This window comes from Phyllostomus discolor, chromosome 1 (genome assembly GCF_004126475.2).
Source record: "Phyllostomus discolor isolate MPI-MPIP mPhyDis1 chromosome 1, mPhyDis1.pri.v3, whole genome shotgun sequence".
NCBI classification, from domain to species: domain Eukaryota; kingdom Metazoa; phylum Chordata; class Mammalia; order Chiroptera; family Phyllostomidae; genus Phyllostomus; species Phyllostomus discolor.
Genome location: NC_040903.2, coordinates 28,571,197 through 28,596,824, shown reverse-complemented (window position 1 = coordinate 28,596,824; position 25,628 = coordinate 28,571,197). Strand labels below are relative to the sequence as shown.

The 25,628-nt window shown below is 37.1% G+C and overlaps 1 long non-coding RNA gene across 1 annotated transcript; it reads left to right on the top strand.

Moving 5' to 3' along the window:
* Nucleotides 1-3,328: 3,328 nt before the first annotated feature.
* LOC118499269 lies at nucleotides 3,329-23,205 on the top strand. The gene is made up of 2 exons (XR_004901814.1): nucleotides 3,329-3,468; nucleotides 22,974-23,205. It is a non-coding gene; the product is annotated as an uncharacterized LOC118499269 (long non-coding RNA).
* Nucleotides 23,206-25,628: the final 2,423 nt, after the last annotated feature.

Here is a 25,628-nt window from a genome sequence, read left to right as displayed (position 1 = left end):
GGGACCAGTTAGTGGAAGACAATTTTCTCATGGACCTGGTTGGAAGGGATGGTTTTGAGATGATTCAAGTGCGTTACATTCAAGCTGACCTGCTGTGCAGCCTGGTTCCTAACAGGCCCAGACCAGTGCCGGTCTGCAGCCTGGAGGCTGGGGACACCTACTTCAGTGCAATGCATTACAATGATATTTATAGTCATTTGTACTGAGAATACTGTAGCTTTTAAATAAATCTTTGTGGAATTAAAGAAGTATATATATCTGGACCAGAAAGATAATTGGGAAGCTTTAGACATATTCTTTTTTCTTATTAAGGATGTAAACAGTTTTTATTATTTTTCCTTTCACAGGTAGAGCGCTCTGTAAATTATAAAGCTGTTGATGGAGACCAATTAAGAGTAGTTATGGAGATTCTATAATTAAAACAATGATAACAAATGCCAAACTCTTTAACAGACAGAAATGAATTTAAAAACTGAATATTAATAGCTTCATTACTTGAAATAAAGGGTTTTGTTTTACCAGGTCCATGGGTTTGCTAATTAAAATCATGTTTGCTAATTAAAATCATGTGCTGAAATATTTGAGATAATTATATTATCAGAATTCTGGCACTTATTCCTGAACAAGAAAAACAAGGCACATATGCTAGGCAGAGTGCTAAAAATCCAAAGTTTTGTGGCTAATTTTTGCAGTTTAAGTATATATATATATACCACATATGCCACAAAATTAATCTGTAGAACCATAAATGAGTGGAGGCTTTGGCATTCTTCCAAGAATTCAGATTTGTTCCAAACTCCAAATTTTTAAGGAGGCATCTTCATTATATAGGAAGTTTCCTACCCAATTTTATGCAACAACAAAGTCATTCCTCCTTGAATGATTGGTGTTATTGTATATGCATGATGTCTTAAAAGTTCTTTAAATAGAAATTACTTAAGAAAAGCACTATTCTACTTTTCAAAAGCAGAAACAATGTTTTGAGGATGCTGAGAGTTTAACTCAGTCCTTAGGTAAGTTCTAAGAAGAAAAGAGGACACTATTAGGCAATGAACCTTATCATATTTGCTTTTAAGGATCAATTTCATTTATTTTAATTGACAAGATACTTATTTTAACAATGACAACTGACCAATGCACTTATAATAATACTTCAGTGTGTTTTGTTCAATCCTTTTATAAATATTAAGTAAGATTATATTCTTTATTTGATGACAAGATCAAAAAATAACTTCCCTTCTCTGTTGATACATGGCTTACTTTGACACAGAATTTCTCTTTGTAAACTGCTACCATTTTATTGAACTTCTTTGCATTTTTCTTTTTTTTTTTCTGGATGGCCTTACATGATTCTCCATATTAACATATATTTCCTTGCATACTTCTGAAATGGAACTTTCGAATCCAACCTTTTATAATGGACTACCCAACTTAAATATATGTTTTGCCTGGTGACTACATGAACATTTGTCTCTCCAGTCCTCCTCCCTCCCTCCCAACACATGGTTCACCAAAATTATTCAGTACTTCCTGCAGTGTTAGATGTAGAATGTATTCATCATGAGACAAAATGTGGTATAGATATTTAGAAGAGAACATTAAAAGATGTGAGGATTTAATTTTACACCTGTGTCAAAGGATGGTTGTTGGTGCCAATTCAATGGCAACAGAAACCCTCAGGTTGTGGTACTGTGAAGAAGGAAACTGCATTTAGTGCAGTGGTTCAGCAGGGCTGTGAGAAGAGGGCTGCTGTGGAACAGGCCAATTGTGATACAACATGCCTGTGGAAACAGCATGGCTGTGGAACAGCTCTCGGGCCAGGCCCGTCTCTTGGCTGGACAGCCCTGCTCTGCTCCTCGGTGGGAGACACCTTCGGTGTTTCAGTTCAGCCTGGGAGACACAGCCTTCACTCTTTGGTGGGAAGTGAAAGTGTACCCTGCGAGCCACAGGAGAGCTGGCTTATATGGAGGTGGTGATGGGGGGCAGTCTCTGTCCGTGGTCTCTGACCCTCAGTACTCACAGTTTGATTGGCCCAAAAGGCACTTTCCTGATTGATCAGAGCTGCACAGCTCTAATTGGGTGTGGGAAAAGTCTCAGTTTTATTGGTTGAAATAGTACTCAAGGAAGTCCTTTTTAAGGGCTGGCTCTGGTGGCTTCTCATCAAGTGCAGTTTGCAGAGAGAGGCTTTTGTACAAAAACAGCTGTTGGGTTCTGCTTTTTTTTGTGTGTGTGTGCCCAGTTAGGCACCAGAAGCCCTTTTTAGTAGGTATGTTTTTTCCCCCCTCAGCGTTCATACTTGATACGCTTAAAGCTATACTATAAAATAGATCATACTCTATGCATTTTTCTCAAATGTATTTATTACATCTCTCACAGCATTTTGGAACATTGCTTTTTCTGTCCAATATCTATTTCCTTTCATTTAGTTGTAGTAACAGCCCTGATAACTTTTCACAGAGGTGGGCATGAGACCCGGGTGCCCTTATCTGAGGAACCCAAGGGCTTGGCACAGGCTTCAAGCCCATCCAATCAGAACATGTTGTGGAGACTGACATAGATACAATGAGAAACGTCCTTCTGGAATGAAGGCACGAAGGGTCAGGTGAGCTTTGAGTTTCCAGGAAATAACTTGCTACCACATGGATGCAATTAAAAACAGAATGGGGCTAACAAAGGAAATAGAACTGATAGATGTGTAGAAAATTTCAAGGTCTTTCGCAGTCTTCAAATCTCTGGGTTCAGCTTTACTTGACAGATAGTGAGGGGGGAAGGTTAGGAGGTGGAGGGATTGAGCAAAAAGGGAGAAGGACTCATGGACTTGGACAGCAGTGTGGTGACTGCTGGGGGAGGGGTGTATGAGGGGACCAAATGGTAAAGGAAAAAATAATAATATAAAGATTAAAGAATAAAATCATTCTAGAAAAAAATAACTCCCCCAAAAGAAAACTACTCTTGAAATTTTCAGTAATATAAACCAAATTATTTTTGTTGTTTATATAAATTTCAATTACGTACTTGTCACTTGCAACAATATATTAATGACCAGGATTTCTCTAATTCACAATTATGTAAAGGTGATAATAACAAAAGTAACATAATAACAGAGAATTGTTTAAGGAATCATTTTTCTTCCCTTGTCATGAAAATAAGATTTACATGTTTCTTTTCTTTTTTCTTATGTTGGGTTGCCCAAAAGTTCATTTAGTTTCTTTTTCTCCATACTATGACTCTAGTAGTACTTTGTTGTCTTTAACTTAATTCAAAACAATTTTGTTAGATTGTATTGTGACAGCTGTTTATCAGCATGCATTTAAAAATTATCAAAATTGGTGAATTTTTGTGCAGCCATTTTAATATTAAAGATGGAAGGAAATACACAAGACTTTTGGCATAGTATGCTTTATTATTTCAAGAAATATAAAAACTCAACTGAAACACAAAGAAAGATTTGTGCTGTGTATGGAGAAAGTGATGTGATTGATCGAACATGTCAAAAGTGGTTTGCGAAGTTTCTTGGTACTATTGATATTTTGACCAATCAATTTTTTGCTGTGGAATTTTTTGCTTGTCTTATGCATTACAAAATGTTTAGCAGCACCCTGGCCTTTACCCACTAGAACCAATAGTGGGAGATAGCAGACATACTCAAAATGTCCTAATCAATAAAGTTACTGGTGACAATGAAAAATGTGTCTTTTATGTTACAGAAAAAAATTAAACTGACTTTTTGGCCAACCAAATATCAGAATCGTTTTTTCCTAAGGTGAGTTTACAGAGATATTGGCAATACGTTCCAATAGCAAGTTCAACTTTTTACTGTGTGAAATATTGTACATCATGCTCAATTCTCTCATGACAGACTCACCTTTGGCACATGAATGTATGGTTATTTATTCTTAAAGTTCAAGAAGAGAGTGTCAAAAGAGCACTATACTTTTATTTTTATTTTTAAAAGATTTTATTTATTTTATTTTTAGAGAGAGGGCAAATGAAAGAGAAAGAGGGAGACAAAAACATTTATAGGTTTCCTTTCATTTGTGCCCCAACTGGGTACTGAACCCACAGCCCAGGCATGTGCCCCGAACCATGCTGGTCAGGGCAAAGGAGCACTCACTACACTTTGTAGATCTGTCACCTCAGACTGTAATCTTGTTTTTATGATGGAAAAAAATGCAGACAATTGTAGGTAATATTTGTGAACATTTATTATTCTGCCTCTGATCGTAGGTAAAGTGGGTGAAAATATCTAAATGACGGTGAATTAATACACATTAAATGAACCAGCACGTGTGGGAGCAGCTCTGAACCTGACACATAGTAGGCACTGGATTCTTCTGGATCTTTAATATCGGAGCTGAACTGAAGCAGAGATATAGAACAAAAAGAATAGTGTGGGTCTTTAAAAAAGCATATGTTTAATGTCTTGATCACCGTTTGCAATGAAAAGATGGATTTATTTTCCACCGTATGGTCTGCATTCTCAGTTGTAAACAAAGACACTTCTTTACTGAAAGGTGAAGAACTTGGCATTCTTCATGGCAGCCATAGGACTGCCCCTATAGGATGACATGGAGGCTTCAAAATGATTGATCCATTGGGCCTCTGTGTGTTGTTGAATGGAAACAAAACAGGGGGAAAAAAAATCTTGTTAACCCAAAGTATGCCATGTAAAGTGGCATATAAAAATTACAAAATGTAAAACACATGTTACTGTTGGTATTCAGCTAGAAAAAGGGAACAAATGGAACTAGACATTGAGTTTAATATACTGAGAAGCAGAAGCCTGTTTGCTTCACCAGGAAGCCACAGCACTGCATTCCAGGAGGTTACAGCACTGTGTCTGGCCGAGGGTATTAACTCTCCTCCCTTCCCCTCCCCAACACCAGGTTGCCAGGCAGGAGCAGGAGAAGGCAGGCATCTGGCAACAGAAGTCAAAATGGCGCAGGGGGAGGTATCTAGACCACTGGCTTCTGAAAAAATGAAATAGTATCCAGAGAAAATTAGACTATAAAAAGTTTTTTTAACACCTTAGACCATTAAGACTGGAAGAAAACTGAATATACCTTGTAAACAGTATTGCAGACTTTATACAAAGGCAACAATGGATAATTTATGGTCAGAAGTGAAACATTCCACTTTTGTTGCCTCCAAGAAATGCATCTGAGATGAGGTAGTATGTAATAGAACCTAAGGCGAATCACCCTGGTCATAGGTTCACCTTGTGTGAGCCTGTAATGTTCCTTAAAGTAAAATATGTAAATGTGAACCTCATCACAAAATTTTTCTCATAGGAGCTGGGAGAACAGACATGGATATTTGCCAAAAGAGAGTAGGTTCTTGAGAATGTTAATGCTCTTTCCCTGATATCTTACCCACAAAACCTTGCTAACCATGTAGAGATGCAAGATTGTTTATTTCTATAGATAGAACAATGATTTAGCACATTTGCAAATATATATGTGTCATATGTACTACAAATCACTGTCGCTTGTTCCTCTGACCTTGAAGATATAAAATAACATTAACATCAAAAATAACACAGAAAGCAATTTATCATCTTCAAAGAGCTTTCACATATGCTACCTCACTGGACTATAAATATACCACAACTGGTCAAAAACTTCCACCTTTTTCTCCAGATCCATTCTTCTTACATGATGTAGTTAAACTACTGATAGCTCACTCAATTCCATTCCAACACTTATGATATGAGCTTACTCAATGCCCAGAAGTGTGTGTTGGGAGAATTTGATGATGATAACAGTAACTGTGATCTTTTGATGATGGTCATGACACTGGTAAAAATGATAATGCTAATTGTAGCACTCATTAAACAGTTTTAATATGCTATATTCTCATATATATTAGAATTTGTCTCTGGACCCCAGCGTGTTTCACTGTTTTTTTTTTTTTCCTTTTAATGGCAGTGATGTACTGAGTACAGAAGCTTTACAATGTGTTATCTGGGAAGAAAATTTCTGTTCACTATTCTATTTCAAAGTTTTATTGATGATTTTTAGGCATTTATTTCCTCACATAATCTGTATAGTTTGTTTAAAAATCCCTCTCAAATTCTCCCTTCTCTTTTCCCAGAAGTCAGCTCTAATGGGATTTTATTAGAATTGTATTAACATTTACTCATTAAATTTGGAACTACATGCATATTAATGATATTAAGGCATCCTGTTCAAGAATATGATATGGTTTTAATTGGTTCATTATGTTTTATGTCTTTCAATAAGATTTGATACATTCAGATCTTGTCTTTACTATTAAATTTATTCACATGGATTTCATAATTTTTTTAGCTAATATGAATAAATAAGAACTTTTTTAGAAATTAGAAACAGTATTAAATTACTCATTTTGTTGACAAAATGTACAGGAACTTTATTGTCTAATTTATTCTACTAGTTAATATTTTTAAAAAAGACTTTTTTAGTGTATATAAAAATTCAGCTTATCCATGAGTCTTATTTCTTATATTTAATTTTTTATAAATACTGTTTACTGATTGACTTTTATTTTATTGCATGATTGCACATGCAATGTGGAATAGTAAATGGTGATGGTGGATCTCTTTGTACAGCCTGAATTTAAATAAAATGGCTTTGATGTCTATCTCTGTCTGTGGTAACAATAACTGTTAATTTTGGTAAAACTTTTATTATATTTATGTAATTTTTATACACCAATTTAATACTGATTTTTAGAAGTTCAAAATTTTAATATATGTATGTTCCTCATCCATTGATAAACAGACAATAGTAAATAGATTTCCCTAATGTAATTCCCATTCCCTTAGTTGTCTATTTCACACCTGCTCCTGTATCTCCACATCGAGAATCCTCTCCCAGATAGTCATCTCAGGTGGTTTATTTTGGTAATGGAGGGAAGATTAGTTATACTGCAGTCTCAATATCCCCATAATTTCTTACTCATAAGTGTTCCAGGAAAATTTGTTGGTAGCTTATTCTCATGTCCAGATCATAAACAAAGGAACATATACTAGGACATAATTTAAAGAAAACTGATGCATACAAACAATAGGAAAAATTTAGTCTTCCTTTTATTTCTATCATTTCAAGCAAGCAGAACAATCTCCAAAGGTTTGAACAAGTATCATTTAAAGAAAAATAAAGATGCAATAACGAATAATAGTTAACACTTAAACATAGCATTTTGTATAGACAGGAATTTTTCTAACCACTTTACACATAGTATTTGACTGAACTGTGACATCAACTTCTTAAAGTAGAAACTATTGGTGTTCACACTATACAAATGGGAAATGGGAGGTGTGGGGAGGTTTATAATCTACTTGCTGTCACACAGTGAAAAGGCGTTGGCAGGAGTTGAACACATGTAGTGTGGCTCTTACTCATTCTCGAGAGGGAAACATGCAGGGAGGGGGCAGGTCAGAAGTGAGGCGTGTCCGTGGGCACTCCTTCCTGAGGGAGGTCAGAAGCAGGGAGAGGCCTACTTCTTTGCTCCCACAACAAGTGAGTATTTCTCTATTGTCTTTAAAAAGAAGTGGTGAGCAGAGTGTTTTGACAGTGTCCTATTTTCAGGATGTCACTCCCACATACAACTGAATTCTCTCTTAAGAATTTTTTTGGGTTCATATAAGAACAACCATGAGGCTTGCCTCTTAGATTCTGAAATGGATCAGAATCATGTCTTATACTGAATCCAAGGAGTTGCAGACCCCAAAGCCCGAGTTTTCTTCCTATTCTATTTTTCATCCAATAATGTGTTCGGCCGTATAACATAAAATATCACAAATTCTGCCGGAAATTGATTAACATTAAGATATTCAAAGATGCCAACATCAAGATACTAACATTTGAGTGCAAATTCTTACGAACTTCTCAAAAAGAAATAAAAGCCTAAACATATGACCCATTTTCATACTCAAGAAATCAAGTTCTTTTACCCTTTTAATTAAAATGTGAAGAGACAGAAGTGCAAAATGTATCCTTTCCAAGTTCTTCACTTGAGTCTCAGCCAGAATGACTCTTCATGCCTGGGTAGGCCTGGGTTCTATGAGCAGCTAAAGCTCGCACTGTTTCCGGAGTAAATCAAATTCTTTTAATGGTCCAAGAAGTGGTGTTAGTTCAGCCATAATTTGCAATGCCTCATTGTTTAGAGTTCAAACAATTAGTAAAACAAAAATTATCATATTTCTAAAATTAAGTTAATAAGCCATCTACACTTCTAAAAACAGTTATTCCAGAATTTTGGTTTTTCCTAGAACTCAGTTTTTGATGATGTCAAAGACCAGAGAAGAAACCCCTTTTAGGTGAAGGACACAATTTTCTTGGTTGCAGCCCAGCCAAGACACCACCTAGTGTGTTCTAAGTCCCTGACTGGTGAATTTGAACTCAGTGGAGAGGGCTCTTCCAGGCAAGAGCAGAGGGAGTCGGGCAAAGGGTCCGAGGGGGTAGGAGTGGTGATATCTGTAATAGTGTAAACAATGAAGTGCAAAAAAAAAAACTTACATAGGAAATGTAAATTGTAAATTAGTAAATTTACTTAAATAATTAATAAATTGACGAATAAAATGAAAACAAAATTATTTTAAATTTAAATCTGGGTATCTTTGGCTAATGACACTATATAAGTTTCAGGTGTACAACTTTATAATATATCAGCTGAATATTCCATTGTGTGCCCACCATCTAAAGCCTAGTCTCCGTTCTGTCACCATATATTTGACCAGCTAAACCTCTCTAGTGCTAAGAAGAAGCATATGCGGGGCTTTACTACCTGAAAACGTGAGGTTTTGCCCACTGAGATCTGAGAAGCCTGTACTCCTTTCCTTGGGTTGGGGCACTGCCTTTGTCATATCTCCTTAGAAGAGCTGTGCCTACAGAGGAGGCTGCAGCTTCCCGAAACTGGAGCTCTCTGCTTTCCCGGAGCTTTGAATCTTTGCCAGACTCTGCACCTCTGCTGTGAGCAGAGCAGCCCCGCTCCACTTCGCTGAGGTGCTCACATTCTGTCTCTCATTTTAAATCACGTCTCACAGGCCTCCTCTCACTGACTTCCCTTCTTGAGAACCTTTTATGAAGCCCAGTGGCCTTTAGATATCTGCCACCAGGAAAATGACCGTGTACTTTGCACAAAAAGACCTCAGACTACAATCATTTAGCACAGCCAAAATCCCATGAGGCTGGGTTAAAAGACATTCTAAGTGGAATAAGCCAGCAGTGAAAGACAAATACCATATGATCTCAACTATAAGTGGAACCTAATCAACAAAACAAACAAGCAGGCAAGGTGTAACCAGGGATATTGGAATAAAAACCAAACTGATTGTAACCAGAGGGGAGGGGGGAGGGGGAGAGTCATCAAAGAACATGAATAAAGGACCTGTGGACAAACCAAAGCGGGTAGGATTGAGGGTGGGAGGTGGGGATGGGTGGGGTAGGAGGGAGTGGTGTGGGGGGGAAATGGAGACAACGGTACTGAAACAACATTAAAAATTTTTTTTTCAATTAAAAAAATATGTCAGTTTAGTCAACTCCAGAATGCAAAAACATGTCTGGGCCTAAAATTGGGCTCTCCAAATCACCATGGTTAGAGGACCAAGGCCTAACCACACATCCCTGCACCGTGTGTAAACTGTGCTCCCCCAAGAAGCACTCTTTCGTTTTTTATTTTTGGTATTTTTGGCTGTTGCATTTAATATTGGGGTTTTGGCAAAGCCACCACAAAATTACTCTTGTTCTTTCTCACCCTGGTGTGATCTGAAGGGGCTGAGGAAAAAAAAATCAAGGCTTCCACGTGGAGATCAAAAGAATACCAGAGACTGGGTGTGGCCTCAATTGTCAACAATGTTCCTGCTAATCCTGAATCTCAGACGTGGGCAGATTTAAGCTCCCAATCACAGGCCATGTAGAGGAGTGGAGGAAAATGTGTGCTCTATGAGGACAGGTTTATCACCAAAGAGAAAAGTGTTAAACATGAGCGAACATGCAGTTATTCTTCCCCAAGTAACCACTTGGCTATTATCACTCCACTTCTACCAGAGTGGAGTGAATAAAGACCTTGTGCAAGACCAGAGAGTGCTAAGGGGAAGTGCCTGTTCTTGGAACTGGAGTGGAAAACGGCATTTCCCCTCTGGGCCAGAGAGGTCAATCACACGCCCAATGTCATGTAAGTCACCTAAGGAAACCAGGGCCGCCTGGTTCTAAGTCTTCTGCTATTTCACCATGATCTACCGTCTTCATCTGTGGGTGACTTAACACCTCAGTCCAGCAGCTTCACTGCAAATAACACATGTGGTCATTCCATTTTAAGTACGGGTTCAGTAAATGATAGTTTTTACTGCTGCTGGTTGTTATTATCATTACGAATGCTTAAACCTCCAATCTAAATATGTTATTGAATTACTTGGGAAACAAAATCTTACATATAGAAATATTTAAAATAATCTATGCAAGAAAATTTATAGAAGGACCTCATTTGGGCTTTAATTTCTGGATATCTCAGATGTTACCTCTCTAACAGAGACTAATCTTTGATTAACTTATGATAAATTATTGGGCACACTGTCTATCAGGTTGTCCAACCTTTGGGCATCTCTGGGCCACACTGGGAGAAGAATAGTTGTCTTGGGCCACACATTAAATACGTTGCAAAACTTAATCACAAAAATCTCATAATGTTTTAAGTGCCTTTGTGATTTTGTATCAGGCCGCATTCATGGCCTTCCTGGACTGCATGCGGCCCATGGGTCGCAAGTCAGGCACCCCTGGTAGATAATGTAGGCAAGGCACTATCACAGGAAATGTTGGTTCATTTTCAGTCTTGCATTTCATTTATTTACTGGTAAGGTAATGAATTAAACTAATACGATTTTGAAACACTGTTGTTTAATATACCTGATATGAGTCTAAAGAATTGGAAACTATTTTAAGGATGGTAGAAGTATACTACCTGTCCTGCAGCCGTTCGAGGGACCCAAATCCCGTGGGTAGGGTCACACGGGATTTGGACAGACAGAAGAATATACACAGAACTGTTGGGATGTCTGACATGCCTTTATTCTTAGGTGGGGCGATCCACACACGCTGCAAGCCTCTAGGTAGTCACGCTGTGGGAAGTCCTGGCTCCCTTATATAAAAGTGCACACAAAGCCAGCAAGGTGTTGATACTGACCTTCTAGTTATATAACAGCTTCATTCTATGCATGCAGGCCCTTACTCAAGGCCACACGAACACTGCCAAGCCACAGTCCCCCAGACATCCCAGTGAGGGAGCCTGACTGACTCCATTTTCCCTACACTCACACTAGCTGGATTCCTGCTCTGTTTCAGTGACATTGTACATGGTCATTTGTACTACTATCTGTTAGGTATTATTTCTTCCATTTCATGAAATAAGCACTTGGGGCCAGAAAGGTCAAAAAGGTGCCACGTGTCATATAAACATCGCTGTCTATTTCTAAGACTCCAGCTATTTTGACGATGACCTGCTGCTAGCTTTTGTCTGCTGATAACTTAACGGTTGTATAGCCTTTTTGGAATTATTAGTTGTTGTTACTATGGTTATGAGATTAGATTTCAAGGATACAATGCTATGTATCTACTTATATCTTAAGAAATTGCTTACTAAGTTTACTTCATTTCCTATGAAAGCATGTTCTGATATCACTGGCAAATTTTAAGTTGAAAGGCAGAATGTCCATTTAATTATTTTATTGTGTGTTTTTGTTCATTTCATTAATAATTTAAATCAATTCACTGGGGTTTGGGCAACATAATGGAGCTCCTTAAACTGCTTGGCATTATTTGCAATTACAGTACTCTTTATTCAAGAATTAATTTAAAAGTCACCAATCCAAAAGCTTCCAAAATTATATCAATGTAAAAATTTTGAAATATGATACCATATCGATCTTATAATTATGTCTAAGACTTTAAAAATGAGTTTCTACACATTTACTTCATTTAAACTGCACATGTCTTTGTCAGTGGTGAAAACTAAAATTCAAAGTGGTTAGTGGCTCTTCAGGGTCATACATACATTTAAGAAAGGGCATAAGGTTTGAATGTAGACTTAACCCTTCTAGTCAGTGTTTATTCCACGACACAGGCTTCTTCTATGCCACAGGCAAATACAGACTCACAAGGATTAGCTGAGCTCTACAGCCTTGATTAATGTCAAGTTCTGAAGGAGATAAGGTATGTCTTCAAATAGCATGCCCCTTAAAGTTCTCTGGAATATTAGACTATTAAATGATAGGTCAACATTTCCATAAGGATCCATTAATGCTTATCTTTTTGTATTTATTCTAGGATGACTGTGCATTATTGCAACATATTTGCATAAATTTTCTACTACATAATTAACATAACCAAAAAGCGAAAACATATATAATAGGTTCTTCTCCAGGACCAAACAAAGTCATGTCTGTTTTCTGGGAGCTTCTTTTGTAAGACTCCCCATGGTAATGCGACTGCAAATTTTCATGTAAGTGAGAGTTACTAAAAATTAGTATAAGAATAATAACCATTTGCATGATTAATGCTTGTTAAAATGCTATTTGGCTTCTTTTTTATTTTCAGGTTTTCTTGCAGAAATTGAACAGATTATGAAACACCAAATGCAAGATTGAAGTGTATTTATAGTTTTAGCACTTTCAAATTTTGAGAGATACTTCTCACTTAGCAAATACAACTTTTATTACTTAAAGTATTTATCATAGGGAGCTAGGGCTTTAGACTTAAATTTTGGCTCAGTCATCAGAAAGGAATCTGTGAAATTGGTAATGGCAATTCAGCTCTGTGTTTCGATTTGCTGGTTTATGGTAGTGTTAGACGCAAAGCTATTTGATGTACTCAAATATCTCTCCTATGATTCACACATGGAGTACTACTGCCATTGGTTGGTATTTCTAATTCACACTCTATAGAATCATGAAGAAAAATGCCATACACAGTGATTACTGCCTTTTTTTATTTGTGCCATATACAGGCAAAACAGCAGCTATGGCTTCATCTGATCGTTGCAGAAAAATGTAATAGCCACACATTATTGCAAGTGTCACTGAAAAGAAGATGAAAGAATGGGCTTTAACTTACTCATGTGAAAAGAGAAAATTTCAGATGTGGGAAGGCTATTGCCTATACCTCTCTACCAGCAGTGATGGGGACAGAAATACCGTGCCCCTTAGAGAAGAAGGTCCTCTTGAATTAAACACCTCTCTGATAATACTGCTTCTTTTACTTTGACACTTGGCCTGCAAATATTTTTACTTGTTTTATGTAAGGGAATAATAATGACATTTTTCCTCGGGTATGATTGATAATTTGTGTTTCCATCAAACTTATTTTCTGGAAGGCTGTGCAAAAAGCATAAGGCATTTAAAATTTCTATAGCCCAGAAAAATGGGGTTTAGAAGAATATTTATCACATTGCCATCTTTCTTCCCCATCTTCTTTCTCCTGAGGCAACTCTCTTTTTCCCTTTCTACCATGTCTTCTCTTGTTTTTCTCCATGAATGAATAATGATCGAGGCAATGAATACATTTGAAACTATAGAAGAGAAAGAAAGCAAGTGGGGAAATAGTTACCTGAGAAGTAGTTGGTAGGGGAAAGCAGAGCTGGAATACTTTGGTATCAGAAAGAAGGGAAATCTGTACACAGAACAGTTATAAATCAGATGGGTCAACACAAAGTACTGAAAAATCCCCATGAAACTACAGTACATACACATATATATGTATATATACATGTGTATAATAATAATAACTAGAAATGACAACCTAGGCAAACACCTCATTTAATATTTTTACTGGCAATGCCAGCATTATCAACAAACACCTAAATACGTAGCCTTTATATTGCTGCTAAACATGGAAAGGTAAGAGAAGGGTTATCATTTTTCTCCTCGGTGTTCCTGTTATCACTCAGCCTTATTCAGCATATCTTTTTTCATCCTCTCAGGAGACAGGTTATATACCTGACCTGCATTAGAAAAGTTAGCAAGTGAAATGAGGTTTCCCCTAAGCCCTTAACAGTGTGCTTTGAAATATATTTGAAAGCTTATTCTTTAATATAATATCATTCCTTTTTCTACCCTTTTATTACTTTGCAATTGAATCCAATCCCCACAGTCAGCACAGAAGCGCACAACAGAGCAGTGTCTGGCTGCCTCATGAAGAAACTCATTGGTGTCCAGGCGCACGGGTGCACGCGTGCACGTGCACACACACACACACACACACACACACTTTCTGCCTACTGCCGAGGGGTTCTCCTGGCAAACAGGGAAGGAGGAACTAGATCCAGGCCCAAAACTGTTATGGAATTAGACCTCAGCTGCACAGAGCCTACTATTCTCAGTGAAGTTCAGTTTATAACACATTTGTGTACCCACAATTAATAAAGATTTCCCTCATTTAGAAAGCTTTCGTACTCATTTTCACTTTGTAAATTTTATCTATCCCTAGAGACTCACTGAGGTTCTTTGCAACTCATGAGCCCTTTCTGGTTGAATCCACACACAGGCATGCCTTTCCTCTCTGAACTTATGGCACTTCTAATTACTATCAACACCCATCATTTGCAAATGCAGCAGGCACATTCCTGTGATACCTACAGAACTCTTTCAAATCAAATTCTGTTCTACTTCACTTTAATTTGTACCAAGTGCAGCTTAGAGGCTTCTTTCTATGTGTATTCGCTTTTGAATAAGATCTACGGCCATGAGCAACTGTCACTATGTGAATAATATTGGTAGCTCCAGAAACATGTGTATTAAAGCTTCATGTGCCAATAAACTTTACATTTTTCACCAGAGCAGCAAAGGAGAAAGTAAAAAAGAATATTATTAATGTGGAAAAAGCATCTGAGGCTAAGAATAAAGTCAGCTGTGCATAAGACTCAAACTTCATGTAAAGGCAGTGCTCAGGAGAACAGAGCGCAGAACGGAGAATGGATGAAGGAACAGTGTCAACAATAGGTTTCAGGGAGAAAAGAATTGAGCATCAGTGAGAATCTAGCAAGAGGATAGGGACACTAATAGATCGGGAGGTAGAGTTGGGCAGAAAGAGTCTCTGCCCTCTACCTCCCAGACTGTCAGCAACGGGTCTGAATATGTAAAACACCAAGGTTTAAGAGAACGTTTAGTTTACACATGTAGTCTCTTGGCTTGAGTTCTGATATTTTTTCTCTTAATCTTTCTTCTACGTAATGTTAAGACCATTTGCAAAGAGGGATTTCTTTCTACTTAATATGGCCCCCTGACACATGCTGAATACGGTAGGCTCAGGCCTACACAGTAGGATTCCCAAAGCAACAAATCTGGGTTTTTAGCCCAAGAGTTTATATAACAGAGGGCTATGACTCCACGGAGTGGAGTCTACAGCAGTTTCTTTTGCTACAGTGGAGTCTTTTTTGTCTATAATTTGATAGTGAAGTTCTTGAGATCAGCAACTGTTTTTACCACCTATTATGAACTGAATATGTCTTTGCAGAATTCATATGTTGAGACCCCAATACCAATGTGATGGTATTTTCGAAGTAATTGGGTCATGAGAGTGGAGCTGTCATGATTGAGATTAATGCCTTTACAAGAGGAGAGCTAGATAGCTCTCTTTTCACCTAAGGGGATTCAATGAGAACTTAGCCATCTGCAACTGGGAAGAGGGGCTCCCAGAGCCTGACCATGCTGGCATCCCGATCTTTCTTCTAGCTTCCAGGTATATGAGAAGTACATTTCTGTTGTTAGAAGTCTACCTGGCCTATGGTATGTTGTTATGGCAGCCTAAGCAGACTAAGGCATCATCTTTATATTCCCCTGAAACCTGTCATATTTTTCACATGATAGCTATTCATTAATATACACTGATTAACTTGTTCTAAATTCTGCATGCTTACCATTCAAATGTGAATATTTAAGTATCCTTTTTTAAATGATACAACCCTATCCAATTAACTTAAAAAATCATTAAAAACTTAGTCACATCATTGATGTGAGTCAGGTGGGTGGAACTGCTAATGCACCAAAGGCTTCTTTTCACCATTATTTCACAGGTTTGAGCTGTGTCTGGAGTTGCCTTTGAAAACATTTGTACTTCTCATTTAGATGAGCTCTGTGACATGCAGAGAAAGATGAAAAACAGTCTCTATGTGAAATCACATATGAGGGGTTAGCTCTAAATTTATCAGCCACTAATTCCTTTGAGTGATCATTTTATTCTTTGATTACACATGACCATACTGATTTCAAAGCAAAAGAGCAGGAGGAGATGAAAACGCTTAAATCACATAACAGCCTTAGGTGGTGTCTTTGACACAGAAGAGTTGACATTTTATTTTATAGTCACAAAATGTATGAGCCATAACAAAACTTTGGGTAAGTCTGATGCAGTAGCAATAGCTCATGTCAATATAAGCCTGGACTCTAAGGAGAAGAAAGTATGATCAGTGTGTATTGGAGCCCATGCAGCCCAAACAAGGGGCATGAAAGGATACAATGGGAACTCCCTGCCTTACAATTTCAGGGGAATGTTTATTGGTGTTGGTTATATAGGAAGTACCACGGTAGCAACACCTCTGAACCATGGAAAAGCTCTTTGCCAAGCAAGAGGGACTCTTCCTTCATAAAAGGGATTAAACCTCTTACCGATTATTGATTGAATATGAGAATGGTGTTCCTCCGGAATGGCTGAAGATAGACAAATTGTGATCTGGTAAAAGAAACTGCTGAGCATGCGAGAGAAAATAAAGTATCCCTTAGGAATTATCAGCTAAAGATCAAATAGTTAAAGTCTCATGTTGAGAAGGCATATAAATTAGACCTTATACCATTTTATCCTATAAATATATAATTATTCATTTTCAGTTTTATACATTTGCATTTATTGAGTGATTACTTCATGCTTAGTTCTAAACTGACTATTTCACAGATTTTCCTTTTAAGGCCTATTGACAATCATAGGGAATATGTCCAATTTTCAACCTCATTTTTCAAAGTAGGTAACTGGAGTTTAGAGAATCATATAACTAGTAATTTCAGGACTGGGACCTGAAGCCAGTTCTGACTAATTTTGAATCCCATGTTTATAATTATTAACCTGGACAGACCCTAAAGCTAGCAGCAGATATTTTAGCATGGACCATTATCATCTACACCTAAAGGATGCACCATGGAGAGAATTCAGATGGGTCAACAATTGTTTCTTAATGGTGTGGCACTGGAGACCTCACAGGAATCAGAAATTATTGTATATCACCCTCCCAATAATTGTGTGTGTTTGTGTGTATTGTCTGTCAAAGAGGTATCCAGCCATGAAGAATAGAGATATTTATTAAAGAAGTTACAAGACACAAGAAACACATAGGACAATGATGCCTCAGTCCCCTTCAAAGTAAGCACCTTGGGCCCTCACACATTCATCCAATGGCCATCAGATGCTCCATTGTAATTTCCTGAACCTCACTGACTGTCTGAAATATCTTCCCTTTCAGAGGTGATTTTAGTTTTGGGAAAACCTAGAAGTCTCAGAGTGCCAGATCTGGGCTGTAAGGGGTGTTGAGTCACTTGTATGATTTGATGTTTTGCCAAAAAACTGCAAGAGCAGTGATGCATAGCTGGGCACATTGTTGTGATGAAACTGCCAATCACCACCTGTCCATAGCTGAGGCCTCTCAAATAATCCAAATAGTTTCTGCGGAGGAATATTCAGGCTTAACATAAAATTTTAGGCAGATTTGTTGCTCTACTCACTCAGTCATTTTGAATGCCACAGCCGCACAGTACACATGCTCACTCAATGGCGTCTACCACCCCCACTGACTAGTACAGTGAAGTCATCATTGTCCACACATGCACATTCCAGTCAACTCTCCTTGGTTGCCAGGTTATATCAATGTAGCACAAACTATTCTGGTTGTATTAACAGTGGTTGGGCTTTTTCTGAATAGACCATTATATATACTTATGTGTATAAATATGTAAAATATATATAAATATATTTATTTACACTTATATATTTATATATTATATATCAAGTATATTGAGAATATATAGTATTGAGAATATATGTGTATGTGTGTGCACGTGTATATATATACATATACACATACATATATACTCAATTATCATATGTCTAAATTTAGGCTTAGTCTTTCATAAAAATTATCTTTATAGATTTGAGTCACAAAAAACCTATCAGATGTTACATAAGAACATTGTGTTGATTAATTTTTGTTTCAACTCAACTCATCATGAACTGCTCAGATTAAACATTATTTCTTGGAGTGTCTATGAGGATGTTAAGATTAGCATGTGAACCAATGAACTCAGTAAATTGTCCTCCCCAATGTAGGTAGACATTATTCATTCATTAACACCTTAAATAGAACAAAAGGTGGAGAAAAAAGGAATTAATTTATTTTTCTTTCTGTCTCATTGCTGGACTGAGACATCTCATCTCAACTTTTGCGGTCAGAGTAGAATTTTCACTATTGGCTCCCCTGTCTCTCAGACTGTTGGGCAGGGACTGGAATGTACCACTGGCTTCCCTCATGGGACTTCTAGGACACCATAACAGTGTGAGCCAAATCCTCATTCTCTCTGTCTCTCTCTCTCATCTATGTATCTATATTCTATCTATCTATCTATCTATCTATCTATCTATCTATCTATCTATCTATCTACCTAATCTATCTATTATCTATCTATCTATCTATCTATCTATCTATCTATCTATCTATATCTATCATCTATTATCATCTGTCTCCTGGTTCCATTTTCTGGAGAATTCTAGTGCTGACATTTAGGTTAGGGGTAAACATTTTGGTGCCTAGAGAAGGTAAATGTAAATAAACAACAACCTGCGCCAAATGCTGCCTTAGCAAGACTCATTTTCTTTTCCTGGGAGTGCTGCGAGATACGCCTACACCTGTGAGCAGTCGTGCCCTAGCTTTGTAAACAAAGGTTGTGTTTTGTAGCTCATAGCAATTCAATTAGAAAAAATTTAACATCTTTTTTCTCCTCCTCTGTGAAAAAAAATTGCCTTCACTTTACTAAAATTAAGAATATTAGCCCCAGGGTGTAAAAGTGTCTTGGCATCAGTGAGTTGTGTTAAAGTCTCAAACCTTCTTACCAAGTTTGTGGAACACACTGCCTTCACTCATTCACACATCTATTTATCCACCTAGTCATTTCACCACACTGGAATGCCTACTCCACGCAGACAGGTTTTACTTGTTAACAAAGAAGCGACATGCAAGCAGGCAAACTCTTTGTGCCAGCAAACACATAAACAAACAAATATGCAACATAATATCAGCTGTAAGTGCTAAGAGAATGAATAAAACTGGGAAAGATAAAAGAGGTTACCTAGGCGGTTGGAGAGCTATTTAAATTAAGGTGTTCAGTGACAGTCTTGCTGAGAAAGTAGCACTTGAGCAACATTATAAATGAGACAAAGGAGGGAGGCAGCACATCTCTGGGGTGCTTACATACACATTCCAGACTAAACGAAAAATAAGCACACAATCTCTGAAGTGGAGCCCTGCGAGGTATACTTAAGGTCCAATGAGGAATCTAGATAGAGTGCTGGAGCAAAATGAAAAATAAATAATAAAATCAGGAGCCAGGTCGTGTACAGCCTTGCACACTAGATTTTGTTCAAAGACTGAAAAGAAGTCAGCGAGGGCTTTTGGTAGGGTATGAAAAGATCTAGTTTGTGTTTTAAAAGCTTGTTTTTGTGTGTATAGGATAGATTGTACATTGTATAGATAGATGTCTTTTACAATGCTGAAGTCAAAGAAAACAAACAGATTCATTACTTGCACTTTAGAAGAAAATGAGTGTCATTTTCATGTAGAAGAATGTTATTGTCAGTTGTTCCGCTGAAGTTTTTTTTCTGTCAATTTTACTGACGAACATACAGGAATAAGCGTAGATCATAAATGTACAGCTTTATGAATTATCATGAAGTGAATAAAGTTGCATAGCTAGTAACAAAGTCAGGAAACAGTATTTTCATTATGTTTAGAAATTCCACTTGTGACCTCTTCCAATTTGCTGCTTCCCTCCTCCCAAAGATACTACTATCTTGATTTCTAAAATCATAGGTTAGATCTATTCATTTTAAAAATATGGAGAGATGGCCGTGGCTGGTGTGGCTCAGTGGATTGAGTGACAGCCTGAACCAAAGAGGCACCGGTTCAATTCCCACTTTAGTGCACATGCCTGGGTTGCAGGCCAGGTCCTCAGCAGTGGGTGTGTGAGAGGCAAACACACATTGATATTTTCTCCTCTTTCTCCCCTCCTTTCCCTGTTGCTAAAAATAAATAAAATCTTTTAAAAAATACAAAAAATATGGAGAGATGAAATCATCTAATATATACTATTTGGGCCATGGCTTCTTGGGCTCAACATTGTGTCTGTAGGATTGGGCATTGTGGATACATCTTCAATGCACCCTTGTTTTCCATTTTATTAATTTGTCTTCTTTACTATTTTTCTCATTTTTTTGTTTTAAGTTTTTGTTTTAATGCTAGACAGTTTGTCCTTATTTCTCTTATTCTTAAAACACAGTTCTTTTTGGTCCTGGACTAAAACCTGGGCTGTTTACATAGTTTCTCTTTCTCAGTGAGCTTTGGATTCCAATTTTTGTCTTTGATGTACATGAATTTGTCAAATGCTCTGCTTTTGTCTCTGTCTCTCTCTAATCTCCTCCATGCTTGGCATTTGCCTCTGGGATAATCATGGTTCCCTGTTCTGTATTTATCTTCCTGGGCTTTCCTTCCGGCCCAGATCTGAGCCTCGCAGTTCTTTGTGTCACCAAACAGGTTTCCATTGTTACCTTTCTAGACTTTCTCAGTCTTCTTAGTGAAGAATATAGATTTAAGCAAGTGTGTTCACCTTTATCAGAATATTTTGATCAATTTTCATAATTTTTTAAGATACCTAATCACCTGAATGAGTAATTACTATAACTGTTATCATCAATTAAACAAATTTATAGATTATTTTAAAATGAAATCTTAATTCACAAATGTAAACTCTCCAAAAACAGTTAAAACTGAAAGACAATAAATTATAAAAGTTTATTTTTTACTAATTCTGTTCTGGAAAGCCCTAGCAAATCACATATAATATTTAACATGCTAAATTTAAAATCATGTTTCCTTGAAAAGAACAGACTCAGCATAATTTCTACACCTTATTTTTGTAATTAGAAATAAATTAAATACAGATAGTAAACCAACATGACTTGAAGAAAAGTAAATCTTATATACTAGTTTAATACCTGAGAAAAGATCATGGAGACATCACTTAATATTTAGGTGACATGTATTTATAGAGTTATTTCACTTCCACTGTTAGTTTTGTTTTTGAACTTCACAGCTGAGGGAGGGTAAATGACTTCCCTGTGCCACACAAGTGTGTAACAGATGCACCTCAGGTTCCCCTGACTGCTACATTTGCAAGTGCCTCACACCTTCCCTAACCCTCCTTGAACTCTTAGTTCTTGTCCATTTAAATATGCTTCATCGTCCTTATATTTTCCAATAAAATTTCTCAAAGGTAAAAGAGCAATGATTGCTCTCAAAACTTCCTTACTTCCTCTCTTCACAGTCTGAACAATTAAGGATTATTCATGCTTCCAAGTTTGTGGGATTTTGTACGACTAAACAAAAAGACAGGCAAATAATAAATAACTTGTTAAGTGGGTCAACATACTGAAGGATGGATTTCTGCTTTCACTGAAAGATGGGACAAAATTACTTCAAAATTACCTTCCAAGTTCAATACCAAAAATGTTATAACTATCTTCAACTTGTTTTAGTATTTAAAAACAGTGTGAAAAAATAACTTTATATGTAATATTAATGCACAAGCAATCTCTAAGCCTCTTTCTGAAATTTGTATACAGACACCATGAAGCTCTATAGCTATTTTTTACTTCTATTTGCAACTTACATTTCTCCTTCTAAATATATGTAATTTATTTTGCTATAAATAATCTATCTTTTGAGCTCAGCCAATATGATATCTGACAATAGCCCTCTGAGATCAATCATCAGTATATTTCTCCAAAGGATGTGATGTGGTCTATGTATAAAGAGTATTGTCTTTGTGGTGCTTAAGCATCTATGTAGTAATTAAAGCAAGTAGCTATTGCAATCATGGGTTATTAGGGGAAAATGCTTGTGATTAGAATAACAGATGATTGTTTTATTAATATTTCAGGTGGCTGAAGGAAAGCTATTTCTGGAAGGATTCTGTGACTCTGTTGTTTAGACACATATGCTAATCCCAAATCCCAATACTGAAAACCTAACTTCCTGTATTCAGTTGAGCCTGAATGACTTTTCCCACAGACTACTTGAGATTCATTGGATATGGAGAGAAGAAATGGAAAGGGTAGATTCTGATTCTGTAAGAGGGGCATCAAAGCAATAAAAAAGTTATGAATGCTTCCATCTTATGCACAATAACTTGCTCAATATAGACAGAAATGTTGAATATTCTGCCTGACCTCAGAGAGCCTGTATTAACAAGGAAATAAGACTATGCATGTTTTTTAATCGAACAGTACAACATAATATTGATTTTCTATTGCTTCTCTGACAAATTATCACCGAGTAATTTAAAAACAACTCAAATTTATTATCCTATAATTCTGTAGCTTTGAAGTCTCACAAGGCTAAAATACTGGGTTGTCAAAAAGTTTGTTAGTTTTTTTCCATAAGACAGCTCTAGTAGTGCTTAGTTGTCTTTAACTTCACTTGAAACAAATTTGTTAGATTGTGTTGTGACAGCTGTCATATCAGCATGCATTTAAAAAACTTATCAAAATTGTTGAATTTCTGTGTAGCCATTTTAATATTGAAGATGGAAGAAAATATGAAACATTTTTGACATATTATGCTTTATTATTTCAAGAAGGGTAAAATCACAACTGAAACACAAAAAAAGATTTGTGCAGTGTGTGAAGAAGGTGCTGTGACTGATTGAACATGTCAAAAGTGGTTTGCCCACTTTCATGCTGGAGATTTCTGTCTGGACGATGCTCCACAGTTGGGTATACCAGTTGAAGTTGATAGCAATCAAATTGAGATGTTAATTGAGAACAACCGACATTGTACTACATGGGAGATGGCCAACATATGCAAAATATCCAAATCAATAAAGTTATTGGTGAAAATAAAAAATGGGTCTTTTATTTTACATAAAAAAACTAAATGGACTTTTTGACCAACCCTGCAAAGATGTCTCCAGGAAGCTTGAGGGAAGAGTTTATCCCCTTGCTTTTTCCAGCTCCCAAAAGCTATGCACATTCAGTTGTTTGGGGCTCCATCACTGAATCTTCAAAGCAAGCAACATTGGATTTCTCTCTAACCCTTCTTCCATCATTGCATCTCCATCTGACTTCAGAAAAGAAAGTTTCTCCACTTTTAAGGACCCATGTGGTTAGACTGGGCTCACTTGGATATCCCAAGATAATATATCTCAATGTTAATCTTTATCATAACTACAAAGTTTATTTTGCTGTGTAAGGTGACATATTCACAAATCTTGAGTATTAATGCATGGCTCTCTTTAGGGGTCATTATTCTATCCTAAATGCTGAAAGTGTAGTTTAAGAAAAGATCATGTGGGTAAGATGCTAAAGGAAGAGCATATAAGGAGTTGGGAGATAAACTGATCCTTAAAACAGTAGATTATTTGCTATTTGATGCTATTCTACCTCTTTTTTAAGGTATATTTTATTGATTATACTATTACAATTATCTCAATTTTCCCCCTTCCCTCCCTCCACCCAGCATCCCCACTCCCTCCAGCTATCCCTCCCCTTAGTTCATGCCTATGGGTCATGTATGTAGGTTTTTGACTACTCCATTTCCTGTATTGTTATTAATGTCTCCCTGTCTATTTTGTACCTACCAATTTGTACTTCTTAATCCCTGCACCTTTTCTTCCATTCTCCCCCTTCCCTCTCCCAGATGATAACCCTCCAAATGATCTCCATATCTGTGATTCTGTTCCTGTTCTGGTTGTTTGCTTGGTTTGCTTTTTTAGATTTAGTTGTTAATAGCTGTGAATTTGTTGTCATTTTAATGTTCACTGTTTCAATCTTTTTCTTAAATGAGTCCCTTTAGCATTTCATATAATAAAGGTTTGGTAATGATGAATTCTTTTAGCTTTACCTTTTCTGGGAAGCATTTTGTCTGCCTTTCAATTCTAAATGATAGCTTTGCTGTATAGAGTAATCTGGGTTGTAGGTCCTTGCTGTTTTTCACTTTGAATACTTCTTGCCAGTTCCTTCTTGCTTGCAAAGAATTACTTTTGAGAATTCAGCTGATAGTCTTATGGGAACTCCTTTGTAGGTAACTCTCTGCTTTTCTCTTGCTGCTTTTAAGATTCTCTCTTTATCTTTAACTTTTGGTATTTTACTTATGATGTGTCATGGTGGTCCTCTTTGGGTAAAGTTGTTTGGGACTCTCTGTGCTTCCTAGACTTGTATGTCTACTTACTTCATCAAAGTAGGGAAGTTTTCATTCATTATTTTTTTAAATAAGTTTTCAATTTTTCTCTTCCTCTTATCCTTCTGGGACCCCTGTGATATTGGTGAATTTGGAGATGTCCCAGGGTCTCCTTATTCTATCCTCATTATTTTGAATACTTTTTTTCTTTTCTTCTTGCTCTTCTGAGTGAATGCTTTTTTTCCCTTATGTTCCAAATCATTGATTTGATTTTCAGCTTTATCACCTCCACTGTTGTTTCCATGTAAATTTTTCTTTATTTCACATAATGCAATCTTCATTTCTACCTGGGTCTTTGTTATGCTGTTGTAATATCCAATGATTTCTTTGATCATCCTGATAACCAGTATTTTGAACTCTGCATATGATAGGTTGCTTATTTCCATTTAATTTACTTTTTTTCCTTTCAGTTTTGTTCTGTTCATTTGGGTCTATTTCTTTATCTCCTCAATTTGGCAGCCTCTCTGTATTTCCATTTATTAGGTAGAGATACATTATCTTAATAGTGTGGTCTATTGTAGAAATGGCACCTGTAAATTGTGTGGGGCAGAGCCTTAGGTAATTGCCAGGGCAGGGTAACCCGTTTCACTGCTTTGTGTCTCTGTGTGGGGAGGGCTCTGATAGGGGATAATGACACTGTCTGGCCTCTAGAAATTGCATAGGAGGAAGTTGTGTTCGAGCTCTGCACTTTGCTTTCTCCCCATATGCCAATTGTGCCCTTCCAGCTGTTGCTCTGGTGCTGAATCCCAGAGGGGGTTGGTCTCTGTGAGTCCTAAGTCCATTATGGGCCCTTTAAGAGGAGTCTCTTGAGAATCCCACAGTTTCTTCCACTGCCCCAAACCCCACTGGTTTTTATAGACAGAAGTAATTGGGACTAATTTTCCTGATGCTGGAATGGCTGTGTGGTCCAGTCTGGGACTGAGATCCCTTTCTCCCAAGGTATCACTCCTGTTTTTTATTCACCACATGTGAAAGTGGTACTACCTGTTCTACCACCTGTCTGTGCCACTCCACCTATCCACTCTCATTGTGTCTCTGCCCCTCCTACCCATCTAGATGAATGTGGCTTCTTCAAATCCATAGTTGTCAGGCTTTCATACAGCTCAATT